This window comes from Diorhabda carinulata, chromosome 3 (assembly GCF_026250575.1).
Source record: "Diorhabda carinulata isolate Delta chromosome 3, icDioCari1.1, whole genome shotgun sequence".
Classification (NCBI taxonomy): domain Eukaryota; kingdom Metazoa; phylum Arthropoda; class Insecta; order Coleoptera; family Chrysomelidae; genus Diorhabda; species Diorhabda carinulata.
Genome location: NC_079462.1, coordinates 12,683,830 through 12,707,063, shown reverse-complemented (window position 1 = coordinate 12,707,063; position 23,234 = coordinate 12,683,830). Strand labels below are relative to the sequence as shown.

The 23,234-nt window shown below is 32.8% G+C and overlaps 1 protein-coding gene across 5 annotated transcripts in view; it reads right to left on the bottom strand.

The window, feature by feature from the left end:
• Positions 1–23,234, bottom strand: part of LOC130891099 (sodium-coupled monocarboxylate transporter 1-like) — a 61,540-nt gene that overhangs the window by 20,533 nt on the left and 17,773 nt on the right. The window contains exon 1 of one of the 5 annotated variants that reach the window (XM_057795656.1): positions 18,117–18,287. The exons of 2 other annotated variants lie outside the window; for them this stretch is intronic. The gene's annotated coding sequence lies outside the window, so the exon portion shown is untranslated. Of the gene's footprint in view, positions 1–3,313; positions 3,446–18,116; positions 18,288–23,234 lie in introns of those variants that run through there. 2 more of the 5 variants (XM_057795653.1, XM_057795655.1) reach the window with 2 other exon arrangements.

Sequence of the window (23,234 nt, the reverse complement as noted above, 5' to 3'; positions counted from 1 at the left end):
TAGATATTAGAATTCACACAATATAGTAGTGTTATTGTTAAAGTACGGAGTCTGCATTAAATGCCGAGACATTGTAATCTTAGCGAGACAATTGATGGAGTCTTGACGTGTGATATATATATTTTTTCTTAAGGCGTGAGGATGATTCAGGTTGTATGTAATAGAAATTGGAAGCTATTGGTTATATATTGACTACTTGTTGATATATTCGAAAAAATTTTAGAATTTGCGCGCCTATATTGGAATAAGTAGACTGCTGAGGTGTACTTTGCTATTCTTATAAAATTTTCCAACTGAAATATTGCTATCTGCTATTTTAGATGATCATGAAAAGGCGTAGTGTTCGTAATTTATTAATATTTTATCATTGGAATACTGAACTAAATATAATCACAATAGAAAATTTCTATTGTGTGTTTCTAAAACTTATTCGCTTGGAGAGAAAGCAATTATGCATTTCTGATGATAATTTCCTGGTAAAATGTTATTTTATAGAAAAAATACTATAGAACGTATAGATTATCCGGTTAATCATGAAATAAATGTATATAAAACGTAGATGTAGCTTCGTGCGAGTTTTGGTTGTTCCTGAAAATGAAGAATGCGCTCAAAGGCATTTTGAACCGATTTGTGAGATTGCCAAGGCTACAAAAGAGCAGATGTAGGCTATTTCTAAATGGGCCTCTTTATAATTCCTACATTTCTTATCACACCTTTTATATACACCTTGTATATACAGCAACCATTATACACACTATACAAAATAAGTCTAACTAAAAAAATTGAGATAGTAACAGTGAGGAGTGATAAACATGCTGAAAATTTGGTTCTTGTTTGTTTTCACATCATAACAAGTAATTGGTAATTTGAGATTATATTCTTATCATTTTCTTTTCACGCCACTGAATACTGATAATAATATATCACAATTCATATTCCGTTGCTACTTCAAAATACCGTATGTTTCGAAAACAATTTCGGCGTTTTAATGATAGTATTTATACTATCGAACAGTAATGAACGATCTATGGAACATGAAACAAGAGCAGCTCAAATAGTTTCTTCGATTTTTTCGATATCTCATCGCCATCTATTAGAAATCGCTACAATCGAAGATGGCGAGTAGAGAACAGGAAGCTTTTTGTGTTTAACAATTTGCAAAAACGAAATCCGTGTAACCACAGAATTCATAATGAGGATAAACAGTTTCAAAACAACTGCCTTAACAACTTTTATATATACCTCATTGTTTGGAGTTGTTACAGGCTATATAGTAAACAGACTGGCTCACGTTCAAACTTCGTCAAAAAAATGCTAATCCATGACGATGGAGATTTTGAGAATCATAACATTATCAGTGATGAATCAATCTTCCTTCATGTACATGTGATATTCTTATGTGCATACTTTTAAGCTAGGAAAACAGCCATATTTCCTAAATTGAAAGTTTTTGTTGCATATCCTCGATAGTGCGTGATATTTTAACGAAGCAACTGTAATTGGTACTTCTCCTTATACTATGTCTTCATTTTTCTTCATTAAGCGAAGAATGAAAATACCTAATTTTTTTGCAAGATTGTGCTCGGCCTCACTATACGAGTAGTAAACTCTAGGCCAATCGTAACTGTTTCATGGCCTCCAGAGTCCCCCGAGCTGACACTGTGTATTTTTCCATTCTTGATATGCGCTGTTTGGTGAATTTTACTTACATTGGACACTTGTGGGCTACCATTCAGAATTGTTTGAGTTGCTAATTAGTTTTATGTATCATAATATAACTACAAGTTCGATATCATACTATAAAGTGTTACACACCCGCTATTGATTTTTAAACACTTAAATAATTATTTTTTGTTATTTCAAAATCAGGTGTCTCCGTCAATATCAAATTGGAGGATAATTTTCATTAAACGAGTAAATGAATGCAATTTCATTTTTGATGTCCCAGTTCATTCTGCATTCAAAAGAATAGTGGTTGTTACTGACATTATTCTGTTGAATAATGTTCCATCGAATTCCGATCCTCGTAAATCCCCACAGCCGATAAAAATTGAGGAGTATCGAATAAAATGAAAAAGAGGTACTCATTTTTAGAAATTTCTGAAGATAATTTATGTTGTATGTATTAGAAATTGGAAGCTTTCTCTTATATATTGACTACTTGTTGATAAACTCAAAAAAATCTTCCAACTGAAATATTCTAAGCTGACAAACAACAAATTAAATAGATATGACAGTTGATATATGCTATTTTAGATGATTATGAAAGGGCGTTGCCTTCGTAATTTATTAATATTTTATCATTGGAATACTGAACTAAATATAATCACAATAGAAAATTTGTGTGTTTCCAAAACTTATTATGCGTTTCTGATGATAATTTCCCGACAAAATGTTATTTTATAGAAAAAATGAATGTATATAAAACGTAGATGTAGCTTTGTGCCATTTTGGTTGTTCCTGGAATACTGAACTAAATATTAAACTAGTCACAATAAAAAATTTTCAATGTATGTGTTTTCCAATGTATGTGTATGTGACTATTCGCTTGAAGGAGAAGCAATTATGAGTCTCTGATGTTATTTTCCCGATTTATCTTCGGCAAAATGTTATTTTATAGACGAAATACTATAAAACATATAGATTCTCTGGTTACTCATGAAATAAATGTATATAAAAATCTGACAATCACTTTAACAACAACTGGTGCTGTAGAATGATAAACTGATAGTATTCATGTGGAATCGAAATTTTATTGTCTATATAATTAATTGTCTTATAGGTATAACAACCTTGAATATTTAATCGGAGTAATTTAAAAAAAATTCTATTACAAAAGATTAAAAAATATATTATAGTTACATGAAAGCCATATAACGTGTACTGAGCAATTTAAGTACTACTGAGTGAAATCCCCATAAAATTATCAAATTTAATAGGATAAGGAATTACAGTTCAATATATTGCCACTATCCCGAAATGTACATTAATCATAATGCAACACTATCGACCTATTTTGAATTATACTAACTAGTATTATGAGTTGACTTAATTTTTAATCCATTCACAAGGAGCAGTTGTTTACTTTGTTTATATGCAATTATTTTGAATAATAAGTTACAAATAAAGATTCTTACATATCATATATTCACGACTTGCGAATCAGTAACTACTTTGCACGTTTCTCACAAGTACAAAATGGCGGCATACCAGTATGGCATTAGATTCATGACGTCATCAAAATACAATATTAAAATATTTAATATTCATATAATGCCTAAGTATTTTTTCATCTACCGTACATACTACTTACATTGTCATGAATCCATTTTTTATTCTATAAATATTTCCGAACAGTTTGATTTAAATTAAATACTTCTCGGACGAAGTCTGGAATATAAACAGAATTATTCGATATCAACCGAGTGAAGTCTTAGAATCAACTATTTTATGTGAATTTTGTATTCTGAGGAGATAATTAATAATTAATTTCAAATCCAAAACCAGTTTCTAATCTTTTATTTGTTGCATCTCAACCATAACCGTAGTTATACTTAATTTTTGGTTATGGCACCTTCTCGTATTACATATTAACATATTTTTGCCGGATAGACTCAAAACAATAGCTGATATGAAGATATAAGTTATTTTGGTTGAATGTCAGATTCATATTTGTGCATGAAGAAAAAACATTTTCAACTGGTCAATGAAAAAAGGTACTTATTAGGTAAGTGAACCACGGCACTGTACGCATAAGGAAAATGAGATCAAGGCGATAAGACTTAAAAATATATAGTATTGAGGGAGGAAGTTAAACGAAAGTAACTATACGTAAAAGTCAATAGTATTCTATAGCAGAAACACGAAGTGTGATGAAACATTTTCGTTGCAGCATTTACGCTATGTCTCACCTAACTAGTATATCTTATAACAAGCAATGTCAAGTTTGAACGCTCTTTGACTTGTCAGCCTGCTAGTAGAGCTGCTTAAAATAGATATTGTTAACAATGGCAAACCTGAAACATTGCATTTAAATAATGCATCAACATCAAATTTTGTTATACGTCGAAAAAGATACGTCGAAGAAGATAAAATGACATTGAACATTGATTGCCTCTGTTGTTATGATATAGTAATTTAAAACAATTTGTAAGTAGTTCTAGCGATTTAAAAGTGATAAAACTAGAATAAAATTTCTTCCAAATAGAGATAAAAGATAGGCTTGTTATTTCAAACAGGTGAATGACTATTCGAGAGGTTGAACAGACCTGGAAAATAGGCTTCTTCATCATATCAACACGTTGGGTGACACGTCATTTTTGATATGCAAAATGTCTTCCTGTCTGTCTAAACTCGCTTTCCTTAGCAGATGTAGCATTGTGCCACTTTTTGTTGTTTTCATAAAGAATGCGCCCGAAGGGATTTTGAATCCATTTGTGAGATTCACAAGGCCACGAAACAGCAGATGTTAGCCATTTGAAATAGGCTTCCATATAATATCTCCAACATTTCTTATCACACATTCTATATACAACGTTAAAGACGTTATTATGCACACTATACAAAATAAGTCGAATTAAAGAAATTGAGATAGTAACAGTGAGGAATGATACTTATGCTGAAAATTCAGTTCTTGTTTTTCACATCATAACAAGTAATTAGTAATTTGAGAGTATATTAGTATATTAGTATTTTCTTTTCACGCCACTGCATACTGATAATTCTTTTGAATATATCACAATTCATATTCTGTTGCTACTTCAAAATACCGTATGTTTCGAAAAAAATTTCGGACTTTTAATGATAGTATTTATACTATCAAACAGTAATAAACGACCTATGGAACATGAAACAAGAGCAGCTCGAATAGTTTCATAATGAGGGTAATCAGTTTCAAAACACCTGCCTTAACAACTTTTATATATACCTCATTGTTTGTAGTTGTTACAGGTTATAAAGTGATCAGACTATGGCTCACGCTAAAACTTCAACAAAATGCTAATCCATAACAATGAGGATTTTGACAATCATAACATCTCAGTGATAAATCAATTTGCCCTCTTGGTCATATGATATTCTTATGTGCGTACTTTGTTGCTAGGGATACCTTAGGCGTACTTTCTAAATTGTGTATGATTTTTTAGCAAAGCAACTGTAATTCTCTGAATGCTATTTCTTCTCTTCTTCCATTTTCTCCGTTGAAGAAAGATGAGAAGTACTTAGTATTTTTTCAATTGCTTGGACTCACTGTTGGAACGAAGGAAACTATAGGCCAAACATCAGTCTACCCAATTGCTGGATTGACCGTTAGCGTTTTAATGATCGGGGTTGTGTTGCATGTCAATATTGTACTATAAAATATTACACATCCGCTAATCATATTGGGAAACATGGTATGATTATTTTTCTATTATTTTTAAACCAGGTGTCTTTGTGCACATAAAATTAGAGGATAATTTTCATTAAACGAGTAAATGAATACAATTTCGTTCTTGATGTCCCAGATCATTCTGCATTCAAAGGAATAGTTGTTACTGACATTATTCTGTTGTTCCATCAAATTTCGATCCTCGTAAATCCTCAAAGCCGATAAAAATTCAGAAGTATCGGAAAAAATGAAAATAAGATACCCATTTTTACAATTTTTCTGTTGATAAATGGTCGTCACTATCGGTCTCTTGTAATTAATAAAATATTTTTTATTATAAAATATGTTTGACGTTTCGACACAATTCCGGTCTTTACATAAATATAATATTACATTAACAGCTTTATGATTATATTGATCACCTAATCATGTTTAGTATATGGGAAATATTTCAAATAACGTCTGAATGCTCACGGTATTCATTTTGTAAAATTCGATGACGACAACTTGTTGGCAGCAAGTTCGTACCGAATACTTTCTTTATTATTGAAAATTAGATATGAGATAACCTCACAAGTGAAAGTCTAGCTTATGTTACCTTTCCTTGGAATCAATTTATAGAAAAAATTTCACCTCTACTTATCAAATACCTACTTATTGGATGTGTGAAAGGTTGTTCTGCTTCGATGGAATGTACTTAGTTATAACCAGAGAAGTTTTGCAGCTTTGATACCAAGAAATATTACACAAATCTCTCAATTTACTGCAAAAATAATTGCTGTCGCTAGAATCGTAGTCTATATGGTTACTTTTGGTGAATTTGGGTATAATAAATTCGCCGGACCCCAGTCTAACCTCACCGTTTTTGTAAAAATGTATAAAATAGCTAAGTTGAAGCATTGGAAGTAACATAGATTAGAATATTATCGGCTCAATTTTTGAACTGACTCTATAATAATAAATAAATTTGTTAGATTTTGAAAGGAATATTATATATGTCACATAGAGAGAAGAAAATTTCTTAGGCCGTTTTATAGGTCACCTCCATTGACTTGTCTTCTTCAATTATCGCAAATTTTATAGTATGAGAATATGTTCGATAGTAGTAATGGAATATTATCTATTTTTATCAATATTTTTTAGGGTCAACGAGATAGTCAAAACAAGACTGAGATATGCGTTAACTATTGACATTAGTGTGGGTCCTCATTAACAGTTTCTGTCTGAGATAATACATGTTTAACAAAATAGCAATTGAATCATATGCTATTTGATTAATTATTCAGTTGATTGACAGTTGATCGGAATCATTCTTGATTTTGATGTTCATGTTATTTAACAAAGGACATCATAATGGGCTCTGATTAAAGAAGAAATAACTATACATAGCATATGTATAAGGACTATGACAGAAATTATAAAATTGTCTTAGTGAATTTTTCTTTTTCTTCTTCTACTAACAATTAATGGATACTTGTGATCACTTCTGACCATGTCCTCCTGTCTCTGGCGGTATGAATAGATTTTCGTGTTGTTCTTATGCCTGTCCAATTTTTGATATTGTGAAGCTACGATATACTCTTTCTACCCAATCCTCTTCTTCCCTCTATCTTTTCTTCCATCAAGATTTGATTCAAATGATACCTCTTGCTCCTTGTCACATGTCCCAGGTATGCTGTTTTCCTTTTCTCTTCAGAATTTCTTCGTTGGTTTTTTTCGCCGTCCAGGGAACTCTCAATATTCCTCACATCTCAAATTCCTCCAATATGTTTATGGTTTTAACTTCCAGTGTTTAGCCTTCAATGCCTTACAATAGCACTATCCATACCTAGAATTTTGTGAATCTTATTCTAAGGTTGAGGTCAAAGTCAGAGTTCGTAAGCACGTTTTTGTTTTTGATAAATGATCCGCTTGCTTTTTCTATCCGGCACTTGATCTCTACGTTGGATGACCAGTCTTCACATAACCAAGTTCCGGGATAGTTAAACTTTGTGACCAGTTCAATCTCTTCGCTATTGTAAGATGGTTTCGTATTCCGTAACTCCTCTAATTTGCGGGTGATTACTAGGAATTTTGTCTTTTTCATGTTGATATTGATTCCCATAAGCCAACTGTGTATCCCAAATATGTCCAGTAGCCTTTGAAGGTCATTCATGTTATCTGATATCAGGATTATATCATCAGAATATCGTATATTGTTGATCCATGTGCCATTTACTTTGATACCTAATTGTTGACTTTCGAAGGCTTCTTCAAGATGTTTTCAAAATAAAAATTGAACAGAAGTGGAGAGAGGACACATCCCTGCCTAACACCCTGTTAGGATTTTCTGGGCCTTTGAAAGTTTGTTGTCAATTCTAGTTGCAGCTAATTGGTTCCATTACAAATTTCAAATACAGCGTATATCTTTCTGGTCTATGTCAAGTCGCCTCAGTATTTGAACGAGTTTATGGTCTTGCACTCCATCAAAAGCTTTTTCGTAATCTATAAAACACATAACTACATCTTTCCTCTGTTCGTAGCAGTTCTGAACTAGCTTTCAACTAGTGGCTTTTTTGTGGCGAGACCCCTTCTCAATACGAATAGAGCAATAGCGCTTTCATATTTCACCCATCAACTAACTAATATTACGAATTACGAATATTAAATATTTTAGTTTTTTAGAAAGAAAACAACAACAAACAGAATTTCTGGAAATTGTCAATATCGATACCTTTTGATGATATGTATTTCACAGTTTGGCAAATTATCGTCAACCTATAAAGCCATGTTGACCGTGAATAATATAAGAATTATGTAGTAAGGGTCTCCAGAAAATTAGATATAGTATACTAGTATAATTTTCGTGACAGCTTCCAATAAAATAGATTTCGCTAGTCTATCGTATGCATCAGAAAACTACGGTCGAGGGGGGTTGGTTAGGTTAAATTTGTGACAACACATCCAGTGCATTCTATTCAGTTGTAAGTGTGATATTATTTTGTGCAGAGAAAACATTATTTTGGCATAATTTCAATATATCTTGGAACTATAATTAATACTTTAATTGTTAAAAATGATTTTATAAGAGTAGGTATACATTTATAATTTTAATCGCACAGCATTTTGAAATTTTTCTTATGGGAAAAATTCTCTACTCTGATTTTTCATTCGAAAAAACCAAGAGAGGTTGTTTAAAGATCTCTGATTGATCTCAATGTACCAAAACCCAAATAACTTGAGAAAAATCAAGGATACATTGAATAATAAGAGCGATTTATAAGAACGATGATTTAAACAATCATAAAAAAGTCTAATATTAATATTTTAATGTGATAGATAAGAATAATAAATGAAGTTTTCTTACAGTTAGACTACTTCAATGGTGCACATCGGCTAAAGGTAAGTCGTGCAGTAAGAATAAAATCCGGTTTTCTATTTCTCACAAAAATTTGGAAAATTTTGTAGTTTCTCTGTATCTCATAATATCTATAAATCTTAGTTTTTATATATTTTTATAAAAAAATTTAAACCAGGGAAACTATGATTGAGCTGGAACTTCGCTTGTATTTTAAATTCATTTTTTCTAGTAATTAAAATCGTGTCGGTCTGACTTTGCTTAGATTAAAATATGAAAATGACATAAAAAATCACCTCAAACAGAAACAAAATCATAAATATCAGAATAAATTTATTTATTATTGAAAACACTATAAAGCTTTTATATTTTCGGTAGAATAAATCAGAAAAAACTGACTGACTCAATTATCTAGAAATGTATCACAGTATCACAGTATCACAAATATGGATGAAAGGGGTTTCGAAGAGGTATGCTTATTCTGCGACAGTTTTTCGGGACAAAATAGAAACAAAGCAATATTATCAATCTTTTAATCATCAAAATAATTTTTTAAATACTTGATCATACCTATGTGCCAAAGGTTTCGGTGCACGATTTACAAAAAGAACAGCTATTTTGGACACTTCTAAGTACAGAACCACAATCACTGATTCAATATCCAAATCAGAGAATTAGACTACAATTTGTATGAAGTTTTGCGATTTTTACTATTGGAAAGCCATGGTTGATCTAGGTTGATTTTGGGAAAGGCAAATACGGATAATGCTGAGAAATTAAGAATTTCAGATATAAGACATTTGAAAAAGAAAATCTGGAAAATAGTATAAATTATACCTATGATAAAGACGGTGTGAGATATCTTATGAACTTGGAAGGCGCAAGTGACAAAAAAATATTAAGTATTGATTTTCTATCTACAAAAGGATTTTCGTGAAAATATTGGTTTTTTTCAAGCTCAAAGCTTCAAACCGAACAAACTAATGCCTGACCAATAATATTGCAATAAGTTACCTATTTCTATACATAAAAAAATATTCAGATTCGTTGTGCAGAAATAATATCATCCCAAAATGATAAATACTCACAATTTTACACTGTGAACTCAATTAAAGGTCATTCAAGGGAAACCGACAAAGAGGATAAATTTAAGATTTTGATTGATTTTTTCACTGCGATTATATGCTTTTTCATCAGCATTCTTTTATTGTTCATGAGTTTGATGATAATGATTTAAGTATAAAATTTAGGTTTACAAGCTGGCTTGTGTTTTTGATTCAACTAGTTTTTTCTCCTATTGTACATTAGTAGTAAATTCAATAATTCTAAGAATGTTGCTTTTTTTTTATTAGTTTTTATAAAGGAAATGCTATCGACGAAAATCGGCAGCGAAATCGATTTTCGGTGCACAGATTCTGAAGTAACTGAACTGTTATCCGCTTCACGTTCGACAGTAGTCAATCACACGTCAACCAGCTTACAACCTTTTGAGGGTATGTTTCTAATTCAATATGAGTGCGAAGTGGAAACACAGCACACAAGCTTGGCATACGAGAAACAAAATTAGCTTTCCTAATGCAATTTAAGTTGCAAGCATGACACGTGCGCACTAGGTCGAATTGTCCTATCACGTATTTTTATTTTAAACTTAACTATAAAAACAAAAAATCAATCGCAAATACGTATATGCAAGCATAATTCGCTGCACTAAAGTCTGTTTTTGTCTGCTCTAGTCTCGTGTTTTTGTCTGCTCTAGTCTCGTGACAAAAAGTATAAAATTTGTGCCTAAACGTTTCAATAACTATTTTGTACAACTGTCAAAAAAACTTAACATTTCTGCATCTCGTTTGATGAGTGAATAATATATATATATATGAGAGTCAAATATCGTAAAAACCCAGCATTCTTGTCTACAATTAGCCGATTTAGAAGTTTAAAACCTTTCCACCTTTCCATTTCGAAGGATGATTTCCTTGAGATATAACTAAATTCAAAATATAATATAATAATGCACTAAATTTATAATATATTTATAATATAATATAATAATGCAAAAATTCTCTTAGTCATCTCACATGTTGACTTCTCTACACCACATTCAAATGAAAACCTAATAGTCATTATCAAAAGTGACCCTCTAATATGGCGATAAAGTCTTTGTATAGTAAGAGGTCTACTTCAATTTTCAAATGATTACTCAGCAAATTAACGATTTCGTAGGCCTAATTCCCTGAAACGCTTAACCTAAGGCTAGACAATTGATCATCTTTATATTCCTTCACTCTTTTCTGTCCACTGTCAACTCATAACCGTTAGTGTATTATAGTTAGTTGAGAAATTGATTGAACCCATGGCTCGGCTTGATAGGCCTTAATTCTATCCCTGCCAATAGGGTAAATATGGTAATATGATAACAATTTCGATGAATTCGATATTGAGGCGTTTTAATTCGCACAAGTAGAACTTGCTATAAGTTATAATATTTATAGTACTCTGCTTTGGTATACTAGTTTTGATATAAAAAAAAAGAAAAAAATGGTTTATGTGAACACGGTCAAATATAAGAAGTTTTTTAATGGCTTGCTCTAAATATGGAACTTTTAGTACTGCCAATGTGCTTAAAGTGAATCGATTCCTTCAAACTTGGAAAAAAAATGATCAGAAACATATTACATAGTTGAGTTTTGGGCGGTCAGGAACCATTGCGCAAATAAGCCCTCTGACAGACCCGTTGTTCTCCACTTAAAACTTCCAGAAACGAATGTCCTTCGAAAAATTGCTTAAAAACTTCAGCTTGAACCTTTTATTGTCACTAGTTAAATTGTAAGACAGACCCAAATGTTTAAAATTCGCACGTGTAAGCGCTCGGCACTCAACTTAGACGTAGTTTTAGGTTTTTTTCCTTCTCCGTGCACCAGCGGTATTCCGGATCATCCATGAGCTTTTAGTACAGAGATTCTAAACATTTATTACTATCTGAATAAGAAAAGCTTTTTCTGTTGATTGGGGCTTATATTAAGAACTTCGAGTATCTTACTCGCCACTAATCAGAATCATTAACAGAAAATTCACGCAGAACATTTATGTGAATTTTATATTTGCTTCGGTTCCATATCTTCCACTATTATCAATATATTTTTTATGACGGTTCGGATGATTTGGTATATATGTATTTATATTATAATGGAACTCGATTTTCGAGCTCTGCATAACGTTGTATCTTTTCAATTTTACACATTTATTAATGACCGATAATAACATAATTTCGTACAATTATACTTGCCAGAATCATCAAGATAGCATGTGAACTATTAGGACTTGATTTTTACCCACATTAATCATCAGACCAATCCAATATATTGCACAGTTGTTTAAAAGCGAATGACAGTACATTGTTTCATGAATTCGTACCATTAATCTTGTAAATATTACCAGTTTAGTATCTAATACTATCTTTTGATTCGATACTCCCAGCTACTCTCAACGATCAGATGGATAGAAAATTTTGGTCACTGATATTATAATAATTCCATGAATTTGTAACATCATTAGTAATAGGTGTTCAGAGATAATATGTAACGGAATATTTTGATTCGATTTTTACGCACTTTCAGCGATAGAGTATATTGAAATTTCTCAATGATGATGATAGTTTTATCCAATATTCCTTTTCAGGTAAACATGTTCAGCAATTTCCTCCCAGAAACTACTATACCAGTGGCGTGAATGAATAAAATAATGATTATTCATTGCCGGAAGATAGACACATTTCTATAGTGAATCAAGTTAAAGGATGAGAAAAAATGGAAACTACCTATATAATTGCAATTCCACAAAACCTTCCTGTCTACAAATAATATAACAGTTTTGCACTGTCAGTTAAATTTTATTCTAAGCTTAATCGTTATGAATACTCAGATACAAATGCAGTTTGATACAAGTTAACTTTTAACTTCAACTAACTAAAATAGGAAAATCGCATCGATGGGCTTAACATCGATATTATGCATATCGTGTTGTTTGTCTTCCACAAATATTACAATTATTACAGAGTACGGCATGAGAAACGTTGCTCATTGAGCAGAAATATTGTGGGAGCCTTAAGAATATAATTTTGTGAACTGCGAACGTGATAGTACCATAAATTTAATTATAATTATTTTTATCCAAATGTATCAGCAGAATATACCAATAATCAGCAAACAAGCGTAACAAATAGTATACGTCAGGCGGTGCGGGAATTGAAATATTATATAACTATTCATTATGAGATATCCTCCTTGTTCAATGTACTAACCTTGTATTTATAGTTTCAAGTAGTTTTATATTTATTTGGATATTGCTATGGAATTATGGGAAAACAGTTAATCACAATATTAAGTTTTGTGTGGTTGGAGTCTGTTTATTGACACAGCTTCTTTCCTACTTTAAAAGTTTAGGGGCAGGTGAGAAGTTGATGGGTGAATATTGTACAGTGATGTAGTACCCTTGCTCTATATATCGTGCCAAACGGTTAGTGAGGTGTCTACTATGGGAATATTTTTGGTCTAAGAGGCAGAAGAAGGCGAAGGAAGTTGGCAGGTCAAAGAAAGGTTGCTAATTTGAAGTAGGTGTTCGAACAATTGAGGGATAGAATTTACAATTGTTCGTGAATTAGTAGGTAGGGATGTGGTGGTAATTAGCGAATGAACAGGATTAGAAGGATTTGAAATACTTTAGCAGCATATGATAGGAGAAGAGGATGTCGTCTCAAGGATAGTGGTGTCTCATTAGTTTCAACATTGGCACTATCAGACGGGCTTGAACGAAAGACGCCAAGGCAGAGGCGAAGTGCAGTATTGTGTACAGAGTTCGAAAGGTTAGGATACGAATATATAGATAAAACAACCATAGTCAAGCTTTGAGCATATTAGAACTCTGTAAACTCTAGTAGCAATATAATTTCGTTGGAGCCTCATTGAAGGTGGCTGATGTTTTCAATTATCTTCAGCCTCTTTAGGCAAATGCCTTTTACATCATGAATATGGTAATTGCACTGATTCACAATAAGTAAGAGGGAGTTATCAGAAACAATTTGAGGTGAGTAAATAAATGTTCTAGAGAATTTTATCAGATGTATTTGTTTCGGGAAAATGATACAACTAGGTAAGGATATATCTCTTGTAGTAGATTTATTGCGTTTTGAAGCAGTTGGAATGTAGAGGGGACATTTTTAACATGGCCGTAAACGATTAGGTCATCAGGGTATTGGACATTTTCTACGGGAGAGGGGAAGTTATCGCATAACTTATTTGCGGAAACCCTGAAAATTCTATCGGTATGGAAATTATGGATGAATGATAATATGTTACCATGTAAATTGCATGGAGTAAGTTTATTCAGTATTGTACTTCTGCATAGAGAGTCGAAAGGGCTTTCAATGTCGGAACTACTTGCAATGACGTCCTGATGGCTATTTATTACAAGAGATATATTTGTTTGCAAGAGAACAAGGTTGTCGTGTGTTGATCGCTTACGATTGCGAGAATTTTAGTTCATTTAAATTAAAAGGGGCATTGGCAGACGCAATATCGAGAGGATTTAGCTGGAGTGTGGAAGAGGGTTGAATACGTGAGTTATGAAAATCGGATGCTGGATTATGATTGCTGAAGTGTTGAGCGAGTGAGTTAGAGATTTCTCGACTATCGGCGATAAGGAGATCGTTAGATAACAAAAAGGAATTTTAATATTAGTTTTTTCACCTTGGATTTGTGCAATTGTTTTTCAAACTTGACTGGGATCTGTATTATGGTTCAGGGATGAAGTGTAACTGTGGATTTCTCACTGCACTTGATAATAAATTTAGCTTAAGCTTCAAGCTTTTTGTGTATAATAAGGTCTTCTTATGTTTTGTGACATCTAAACCTATTAAGAGCATGTTTTAATTCACGTATAACATTTTCACAATTCAGATTCCACCATGGAATAGTTTTACATACCAAAGAAAAAACTGTTTTACCAATATAGGTAAAGATAAGTAGGTCCTAGACATGAGTAAACTCAGGCCAGTTTCTATTTTTTATTTGTCAGAAGCTTTTGGTAAGAGTTTCTTTATTATAGAGATTGGATATAATAATGGAAAGTGGTAGCTATCATGTAGGTCATCGGAAACTTGCCAAGAAAGAGAAAGTGCAGTTTTAGGGTCACAGAAGCTGAGGTCGAATGCAGATAAGGAACCTGAGAATATGTAAAAATGAGTTTTCAAGAGAGAGATACCAGTTGAATTTATGACTCTTTCTAATGTGTTGCCTCTAATTCGATTTTGAGTGGCGCTCCACACTATGTGATGTCTCCAACAAAGTTGTATGGTTGGGAAAGCTGAAGAATCAAGTCTGCCCACTATTTTCCACGAAGGGAATGATCCGATGGAATTTATATTCTACAAATGGTAAGTTTATTGGAATACCAATTAGTGACAGCTTCTACTACAAGGTCTGTTGTTAATGAGAGGTGCACTTATGCAGTTGGTACGGATGTAACGATATACTTCAGTTTCTCAAATTGCGTGTATGATCAATTTTAAGGTTGGTTCCTTGGAGACAAAGAAAGTCAGGTTTATGGAAGGAAATTATTTTCTGAATTCTTTCTCGTCGAGTAAGTGGTATTCCCGTCATCGATCAGAGATATTTCGGAAGGAGTTTTTTGCTCAAGTTTAAATTTAATTATATTGATTAGAAAAATACGGTTTTTTAAAGATCTCTCTTTGGTATTACGATAAATTAAGGACAAACCCTCAAGAAAAAGGGTCATTGATACAATACGCAATTAATTGGGTTCCTTTGAGGGGAGAAGAATCAAGAGATTCTTCGAATTGTTTATGTATGACGGAGCGTGATTCAGTGCTTATAAAGTGGCTGCTCTCGAGTAGAGGCTGCTGTCATTCGAACGTTGATATTTTTCGCTAGTTTTTAATAAAACAATTATAGAGGAAAACGAGATGGGGTGTCTTCCAAGGATACTACGGGAATAACTGAAGTATAAGTGGTGATAGGGTCATCACAAGAAGAGGGATTGAGATATTGACGGAATTATTTGATTATTTGAATTATTTGATTTGAGAGAAGGATTTTGTGGGATTAAGTGCTGCATAAATCAGCAGTGTGCCCAGGTGCCCAGCCTGTTTACAGAGAAAGGAGTCGAGTTGTCGCTAGAAGTGAATGTGTTTGTTGTATCTTGTATCTTCATGATTAATAACAGTCGAAGTTTGAAGGGAAAAATCATTGTTGGTTGGTAATATGTAAATAACACGGCGGAAGCTCAAAATATGATCGTATTCATCGTCAGATGAGCCACATTTGACGTATAATATAGGAGAAGTGAGTGATAACTCTAAGTCATGCAGTGCTTTCTCGATGACGGAATTGGAAATGGATGAACAAACATTGGAAATAAGTATTTTTTTGGTTGGAGATATAAGCTGACATATAGGGATTATATCGATGATGAATAAATGCATATGCGTCCGCGTGATATTCTGGATGCGAAAATGACATTTTCACGAGAGACGATGCTACTTATTGCTTCAATGTAGTCAAATATTACATAAAAGGTATAGTGATATGCTGATCTCGTGAGGACACATAAAACCGGCGAAGATTCTACTGAGGTAGCTGCACCATACGATAAAGGTGAAGAGTGGATATTCGGATTTTTCGGGTTAGGCTGATATTTGGAGGTAGAAGAGGCAGTGGTTATAATGTTCTGTGGTATTAAGAGGAGGTTAGACATATTTCTGTGATCTTGGTTATCAAAATAATAGTCATTAAGTATATTCACCAAATTCTTTAATAGAAACACTCCTTCAACAATTTATGGTATCACATTTCAATTATGACAAGAAACGGAGAGTTTATCATTGGTAGAAATCAACTTAACGATCTGAACCTACAAGGTAAACAATCACTTTCACTAAATCCATGTGCACATACAATTTGCAAAACGATTAATTATTGAGTTTTCTATAAAAGAACTGTTAAATTTGAAGAACAAACTTCTTGGGTCCAGGAAAATAGAGTTTCTTTCAAATAATAATAATCTCTATATTCAAAAGTCTTTTGGTATTCGGTTCGTATTCGAGATAATCGAGTTGTGTGTTTCCAAACAATATTTCTGGAAAGAAATGTTATTTAAAAAATGTATGAATCAATTTATATCGTTTACTACAATTTATGCTGATTCTCCAGAATCTTTCTGGGATTCTTTCATACCTTCGGGTATATACAGCTTTTCCAGAAATACTGTTTATCTAAAAACAATTTCTATTCTCGCACTTCAAGAGTACATCAATCGACGTCATTAATTGCTACCTGTAGTTTTGGAAAAATTACAGGTGGCGAGTAATACTAGTTTAAATTTTAACTGAAAACTACAATGTGTAAAGAGAGTAGATTCAATAATTCTAATAATCGCACACTTTATTTGATAGATACCAATATAATGATGCATTTTTATAGTCGATCCTCTTTGAACGATTTAAGTTGTTCGATCACAGTTCAGTCTGCCTTAAAAGCATGAAGCTTAATATGGTTTGCATTGCATGTTGAAGAATTGTAGTGGAAAACGTTGTCACGTGTCACGTGATGTGTGGCTGTGCAGTGAGCTTGTTGTTCAAATTAGAATTTGATCATTATTACTTCAAAAAACACTTAAAATAACTTGTTGGCACCGAATATATCAAGAAGACAAACTCTCTGCTCATAACACTGAGTTAGCCATTTGGTTATTGAGGATCCCAAGGCTCATAGGAATCGAATGAGATTTTCTTATGTACATTTTGAAGATATTTGACAAGAACTGTTGGATCATTCAAAGAAACGCTACAAATATACGAGAAGCATTACCGAAGAACTTTAAGTGGAAAATAAATTCATATTATTGCCTCATAAGAGTTGCACTGATTTCTAACCAACCAGAATACTATACTAATGAAAAATCATCTCAATTTATCTGAAAATTCTTGGCTTTTCTACATAATATCTATATTTCAAAACCATCTTCAAAGCTGTAAATACTTTAACAAATGTGTTTCGAATCGACTAAATCAGTAAAATTGAAAGGAAGTTTACAAATTCAATTGAATAGTCAACCAAATATACTAATTCTGATCGACTCGTGAAATGGCGCCTTGGCGTTCATTTTTATCACAAGGACATGTATACTAATTGATTAAAAAAATAGATTGTCTAATAATGAATAATGACTAATAGCAATAAAATCCTTAAATAGTGAATTTGTTAAATGATAACATTTAAACTTTTTATTTATTGATACGATATAAAATGTCAATAGTTAGTTCTACAGCAATATTACAATATAATAACCAATCATTTTTTCACTAAGTTTAGAAAATATATATCCCCATAAATTACTCACCAATCAATTCTCTTTATTAGAACTATTTCTGCAAAATATCGAAAAATATTAAAAATAATAAATTACCCACCAATAACGCGAGCACCAATGATTTAAGAATCGGTTTTACAATATTTATAATGTCACAAGAGATAGCAACTAATGAGTTAGTATATTGGTCGGATATATTATGTGTTAAAGTTTATCAATACTTGTTTTTTCAATTTTGGGTGAAATTATGTTGCATTTAAAGCGTTATCATCCAGCAACGGATGAGTTCTGAATTATTTCATCCCAATTTGTTCAGACTATTCGTTCCATATTTTTCTACTGATAATATGAATTTATGTTGCCATTAGGGCACTTACATTGTTTTGTAAAAAAAAATCTATTGTCATGAATCGTTCTATTCAAATTATAATATATCTATTTATATATACTATGAAGTAAATCATTTCTTTTGAGTATGTGGATCATTGAAAGCTTGAAGAATATTAAACTAAAGTCTATTTATGGAAGAAAAATAGTGAACCAAAACATATTCACGCACGTGATCAGGGCTGAAAACACCAAAGCCGAGAATGTAACAAAATATCAATAATATTTTTTTTGTAGTTATTCATGTTAATAACTTGATCCTGTTCCAGCTCCTCGGTGTCCAATACAATAATCCTCATCCGCCTTGGATATAATCAGATGCAAAGATCAGATTTCCGATTTAGTCTGAAAGAATTCACGTAGGTTCACTTCCACCCTCTATTCGGGGTAATGTTGTTCTAATAGTGGATGACTTCGGGTGGTGGTTGTTTTTCTTCGTCATCATTGTTCGTGTCAATCTCTGAATACCCTCTAGCTCTGTTTTCGTCCACTTCAGTATTCCAAAAGAGTACGTTGAAACAGGTCTGGACTAGGTATTGATTGCCTGGACTAAGTTGCTTGCATTTCATTCGGATTTCATAAGTGACTTCACTCTTTTGGTGTATTGATACTGGATTCTAGTTTTTGCCTGCTTGTGGTCCAGCCGCATAGCCTGTTGAAATCCTAGGTATTTGTAAGTTTCTCTGTTTTCCATCAGCTGTACGATATCTCCTTTGGGAAGTTGCACATTTTCGTTCATGATAATGCCTTTCTCAATATCGGTATGTATATCGGTGGAGACTCAATGTGTTATATCGAGAATGTGATTTATTTGACGCTTATTTGCTGCGTATAGCTTGATATCGTCCATATGAAAAAGATGGAGATGGTACAGTTGGTGTATCTGTTCATTTTAATGTTGAATACGTACTTTGTATCATTGAGTATGGCAGATGGGAGATTCATTGCAAGGCAGAACCACAACGGACTCATGGAGTCGTCCTGGTATATTTCCCTACGAATAGGTATTTCGTCAATATTTAGGGAGTTTGGACATATTTGAAGATGTAGGTTTGTTCGCCATCTCTCCATTGTTGTTGCAAGGAAGCTCACAATAGTTGGGTGGACTTTCTTAATCTGCAAGACCCCCAAAAGCCAGGAATGAGGTCCACTATCAAACGCTTTCTTATAATTCACGAAAGTAGTGTGTATATTCCGATGATCTCTCTGTGTGCTTGCCAAAGTATCACATAGTCCATGATGAGTTGTTCTTTACACCCTTGGTGATCTCTTCTGCAACCTATCTGTTCCTCTACTAAGATGTAATTTACCTAGACGTGCCCATAAATTCTGTTAGTGATACAAGCTGTATCTTATATAAGTGGGTAGGCACGTGATAGGTCTGTACTGAGTGGGGTCATCCGTCTGAAGAGCTCTTTGGAAGCAAATGAGTGGAACCCAGTGCTAAAAACGTTGGAGTATCTTCTGGGTTCTGTGTGAAATCATCAAACTGCATCGGAACAATATTTAATCATATCTCTTCGGCTGATACCCAGTCGACATTTCTCTTGTGGAGTTTGGGAGTTGACCACAATGAGGACCAATACTTTTCCAACGTCTATTTCGATGGTATAGGTTTATTGAGGGTAGCTACAAGTTTCCTGTATTATGATTAACACAATCGAAAGCCTCAGAAAAATTTTGTTGCACTGGGGCGATGGCTGTTTAGGACAGAGTACACATTATTGAGGAGGGAGGATATAACATTTGTTACTTAAAAACCTAAATTGATGAGTAGTAAGTATTTTATATTTAAACAGGAATGATAAAAGCTTCTCTCTGACCAATTTTTCAATGATTTTAGACAACGTGGAAAGGAGTGCAATTGGGTGATAATTCGATGATTAATTTTTATCTCCTCTTTTATGCAGAAGTACAATTATATCCGTCTCAAAACAATTGGGAAAAGTGCTAATTTGAAATGAAAAATTAATTAAAGTAGTAAGGTGATTATAGACAATAGACAAATATAAATAATCTCATTTCAGTATGATAATATGATACCGGCTTTTTATTTGTTATATATTATGGTGCCACTCATTTGGACCAATAACGATGCCGCACAGCGTTGCGCCCGGGATGTTCATGTGCTGATCACGCATTGATCATTGTTTTGGTTCAATATTTTTCTTTGATTGATATTCTTTTGAATACTTTTCATCAATTGAAATATACAGTGAGGTCATGAACTGAAGGAAAAACTCAGTTTCTTTGTGATTGTGAAATGAAAATATGGAACATGTCTATTTTCGTTTGAAAAAATTCACTTTCCAAATTTGGTGAGGTAGATCGCCGCCGATATAAGTTTTCGTCTGTGGTTGATGTATATATCCCATCTACAATACACCAATATATGCAAATTTTCACCACTCATCTCAAATCTACTCTCCTTTAGAGAGTATCCTCGTTCCTAACACTCTTAAAATACTACTCAAAACAATAAATATGTAGTCAATATAATAACTCTTTTTTTCTTGAGGCGCTGATTCACACTAGATTTCCAAAAATCAGTTAAATCATAAATGGAAATGGAAATATATATAAAAATAAATATAATATAATAAAGAGATGGAAGAGGTTCTTCCAAAATAGATCGTTGAAAAGTAAAAGAAGCTTGATCAGGGAAAAATACAAGAGGATAGGGTAAAATTGGAGGGAAAAGACAGCTGGATATGGTGTTACTGTGGTACAAAAGAGCAGCTCAGCAATATGTAATACAGCACGAAAATAAGAAGTACTAATTCATTGAAAAATAGGTATTACTGTTCCCATTTACAAGTGAGGAGAGAAGAGGTACCCCAATATTCACCAAGGTACTGAGTATTCTCCCAGAGTATATGAACGAATATAGGAAAAAAACTGACTTGACTACGAAAGCTGTATACTAACCGAGTAAGTACCTGAGTAAATTGCAGGTAGTGACAAAAATAGACAAAATATGAAATATGAAAGAAACTAAACGATAAGCCCATAGTAGAAAGAGTTTAAACCACAAAACTAGAATGGTACCTATATGAGGAACGGGAGAAAGCACGAGAAAAATTTCTGAAAGTAACCACCAATCACATGGGATCACTATATAAAACAAATCTAGTACATAAAGAAAGAACGTTGACTCTGACAATGGATAAGAGAAAATAGAAAACCTAATCACTTGATTTGTTTTTAACATCCACCTTATAAAGACAAAAAAGTTTTTTGAAAAAATTTCCAATCAATTGAATCACTTTTTATTGATAAGGAGATTGATGAGACCATGAGAAATGAACTTATTAGCTATGATTGTATTGTTCACAGATTTTTTCCCTAGAGTCAAACATCCAACTAATTATTTAGATCTATATCAGCTTCCATTTTATCATACTATAAAATATAGCCCAATTTCTAACAGAAATTCTAATTGATGTCTACAATTTAATAATTAAAAAAATTCTACCACACGTTGCTTTGTCTAGTTTTGATGTTCTTCCACTTTTAAGTAATGTCTATTTTTTACAAGCTTGTTAAAGATTATCCCAATATTAAGAAAGATTACTTTTGTATCATCGATGGGTGCTTTCAAATCTTTTTATTACCCAGTGATAGCTTCAATGAAATCTTTGATAATAATTATGATCCTCATCTACAATTTACCAGAGAAATGGAAGACAACGAAAAGTTCGTTTTGCGATCCCTTCTCATTGATAAGAGAGATCACTCCTAGACTCGCCAAACTACCTACTAAATCAACATAACAATTTCAGAATCATGGAAAAATAATTTGAATATTTAGATCTATATTATCTAAAGTGGAAGAAAAGACACTTTCCATGTTAAGATTGTAATAGAAAATATATCAGTCAGTTCATGTAATGGAATCATCACACGCGCTCTAAAACTGAAACTCATGAATCTGAAAGAAGTTCGGAATTGCCTTCGCCGGACCATTCGATAAATAAACCAATTGACATTGCCCAACTAAGTGGAATTGATCCTTCTCTATTAGCATGGAATTCACAGTAAATAACCGTAATCATACATACTAAACATAAGTTAACAGTTTGACAAGACAGGTATCAATAATTTCACTAGTTTCAGGTCTTCGATTCAATAAACAACTGATCAATTGCTCTGTGTTGGATTAACTGAAGAGCCACCACAGGGGCTGATTGCTAAGTGACCAAATCGTCAACCTAATAATCAACTTATCCCATAATCATTTCTTCTAAATTCTGTAAGAGGTTCCTGCATAATTCCAGTCTTCAACTGAACAGATTGTCAGTGATCTATCTGTGGAGGTTTCCTTGAGAATTCTGGTCTCCGACATTCCCTCTACTCAAAAAGCGTTCATGATCGTTGATTGAAGTATGATAATTGAGCTTTTTTGGTTAAATTTGTGTACTATATGACCGATTCGCTGATCATCTCTGTTAATGAACTTAAGTATTAAGAATGTATTCAAATAATCAACTGTCCAATAATTGATAACTCTCCTATCTCTTTGATGATCCATTGTTTGTGGTCAGGATTCCGGAAAATTAGTTTTTACCCTGCCTGCTTGTCTTGTATCTCCTTCGCACTCCCCTTTTTAGCGGATATATTTTCCGGTATTCTTTTAGTATGCTCCAACCATCTTACTGTCCGACCTTTTATATAAATTGTTATTAATTGATATTCATACAAAACCGTAACTTTCTCTTCACCAGCGTCTCTCATTTGTTTGTATTTCCTCAAAAATTTTCC